This window comes from Leiobunum rupestre, chromosome 10 (genome assembly GCF_980474605.1).
Source record: "Leiobunum rupestre chromosome 10, qqLeiRupe1.1.hap1, whole genome shotgun sequence".
Classification (NCBI taxonomy): Eukaryota; Metazoa; Arthropoda; class Arachnida; order Opiliones; family Sclerosomatidae; genus Leiobunum; species Leiobunum rupestre.
The window spans coordinates 13078740-13081239 of record NC_143393.1 but is presented as its reverse complement, the minus strand read 5'-3'; the positions used below and the strand labels follow the sequence as shown (position 1 = coordinate 13081239).

The 2500-nt window shown below is 48.1% G+C and overlaps 4 non-coding genes across 4 annotated transcripts in view; all 4 read left to right on the top strand.

Annotated features, from left to right (window-relative positions):
* The first annotated feature begins 951 nt into the window (after nt 1-951).
* Nucleotides 952-1023, top strand: TRNAP-AGG (transfer RNA proline (anticodon AGG)). The gene has a single exon. It is a non-coding gene; the product is annotated as a tRNA-Pro (tRNA).
* An 87-nt stretch (nt 1024-1110) lies between these two features.
* On the top strand, nt 1111-1184 carry TRNAP-UGG (transfer RNA proline (anticodon UGG)). The gene has a single exon. It is a non-coding gene; the product is annotated as a tRNA-Pro (tRNA).
* Nucleotides 1185-1348: 164 nt separating this feature from the next.
* TRNAP-UGG (transfer RNA proline (anticodon UGG)) lies at nt 1349-1420 on the top strand. Its single transcript has one exon. It is a non-coding gene; the product is annotated as a tRNA-Pro (tRNA).
* A 1023-nt stretch (nt 1421-2443) lies between these two features.
* TRNAP-AGG (transfer RNA proline (anticodon AGG)) overlaps nt 2444-2500 on the top strand; it is a 72-nt gene continuing 15 nt past the window's right edge. The window contains exon 1 of the tRNA in view: nt 2444-2500. This exon is cut by the window's right edge and continues 15 nt beyond it. This is a non-coding gene — a tRNA (tRNA-Pro).

The following is a 2500-nucleotide window of genomic DNA, read 5'->3' as shown; positions in this document are numbered from 1 at the left end:
TAACATGGTCCGTTGGTCTAGGGGAATGATTTTCGCTAAAGGTGCGAGAGGTCCCGGGTTCAAATCCCGGACGGACTTCGCGGAAAATCTCCCTACCAATCAGATTTATAGAGGAGACTTCAACGGGTTAGGCTTCATATTCACATATTGAGAGCAAAGTAACATGGTCCGTTGGTCTAGGGGTATGAATCTCGCTTCGGGTGCGAGAGGTCCCGGGTTCAAATCCTGGACGGGCTCCGCGAAAAATCTTTCTACCAATCAGTTTTATGGAGGAGACTTCAACGGGTTAGGCTTCATATTCACATATTGAGAGCAAAGTAACATGGTCCGTTGGTCTAGGGGTATGAATCTCGCTTCGGGTGCGAGAGGTCCCGGGTTCAAATCCTGGACGGGCTCCGCGGAAAATCTTTCTACCAATCAGTTTTATGGAGGAGACTTCAACGGGTTAGGCTTCATATTCACATATTGAGAGCAAAGTAACATGGTCCGTTGATCTAGGGGTATGATTCTCGCTTTGGGTGCGAGAGGTCCCTGGTTCAAATCCCGGACGGACCCCACCGAAAATCTTCCTACCAATCAGATTTATGGAGGAGGCTTCAACGGGTTAGGCTACATATTCACATATTGGGAGCAAACTAACATGGTCCATTGGTCTAGGGGTATGGTTCTCGCTTTGGGTGTGAGAGGTCTCGGGTTCAAATATCGGACGGACCCCGCGGAAAATGTTTCTACGAATCAGCTTTATGGAGGAGACTTCATCGGGATATTCACATATTAAGACCAAAGGAACATGGTCCGTTGGTCTAGGGGAATGATTCTCGCTTTGGGTGCGAGAGGTTCCGGGTTCAAATCCCGGACGGACTTCGCGGAAAATCTCCCTTCCAATCAGATTTATAGAGGAGACTTCAACGGGTTAGGCTACATATTCACATATTGAGAGCAAAGTAACATTGTCCGTTGGTCTAGGGGTATGATTTTCGCTTAGGGTGCGAGAGGTCCCGGGTTCAAATCCCGGACGGACCCTGTGGAAGATCTTTCTACAAACCAGTTTTACGGAGAAGTTTTCAACGGGTTAGGCTACTTATTCACATATTAAGACCAAAGTAACATGGTCCGTTGGTCTAGGGGTATGATTCTCGCTTTGGGTGCGAGAGGTCCCGGGTTCAAATCCCGGACGGACACCGCGGAAAATATTTCTACCAATCAGTATGATTCTCGCTTTGGGTGCGAGAGGTCCCGGGTTCAAATGCCGGACGGACTCCGCGAAATTTTTTTCTACCAATCAGTTTTATGGAGGAGACTTCAATGGGTGAGGCTTCATATTCACATATTGAGAGCAAAGTAACAAGGTCCGTTGGTCTAGGGGTATGATTCTCGCTTTGGGTGCGAGAGGTCCCGGGTTCAAATCCCGGACGGACCCCGCGGAAAATATTTCTACGAATCAGTTTTATGGAGGAGACTTCAACGGGATATTCACATATTAAGAGCAATGTAACATGGTCCGTTGGTCTAGGGGAATGATTTTCGCTAAAGGTGCGAGAGGTCCCGGGTTCAAATCCCGGACGGACTTCGCGGAAAATCTCCCTACCAATCAGATTTATAGAGGAGACTTCAACGGGTTAGGCTTCATATTCACATATTGAGAGCAAAGTAACATGGTCCGTTGGTCTAGGGGTATGAATCTCGCTTCGGGTGCGAGAGGTCCCGGGTTCAAATCCTGGACGGGCTCCGCGAAAAATCTTTCTACCAATCAGTTTTATGGAGGAGACTTCAACGGGTTAGGCTTCATATTCACATATTGAGAGCAAAGTAACATGGTCCGTTGGTCTAGGGGTATGAATCTCGCTTCGGGTGCGAGAGGTCCCGGGTTCAAATCCTGGACGGGCTCCGCGGAAAATCTTTCTACCAATCAGTTTTATGGAGGAGACTTCAACGGGTTAGGCTTCATATTCACATATTGAGAGCAAAGTAACATGGTCCGTTGATCTAGGGGTATGATTCTCGCTTTGGGTGCGAGAGGTCCCTGGTTCAAATCCCGGACGGACCCCACCGAAAATCTTCCTACCAATCAGATTTATGGAGGAGGCTTCAACGGGTTAGGCTACATATTCACATATTGGGAGCAAACTAACATGGTCCATTGGTCTAGGGGTATGGTTCTCGCTTTGGGTGTGAGAGGTCTCGGGTTCAAATATCGGACGGACCCCGCGGAAAATGTTTCTACGAATCAGCTTTATGGAGGAGACTTCATCGGGATATTCACATATTAAGACCAAAGTAACAAGGTCCGTTGGTCTAGGGGTATGATTCTCGATTTGGGTGCGAGAGGTCCCGGGTTCAAATCCTGGACGGGCTCCGCGAAAAATCTTTCTACCAATCAGTTTTATGGAGGAGACTTCAACGGGTTAGGCTACACATTCACATATTGAGAGCAAACTAACATTGTCCGTTGGTCTAGGGGTATGATATTCGCTTAGGGTGCGAGAGGTCCCGGGTTCAA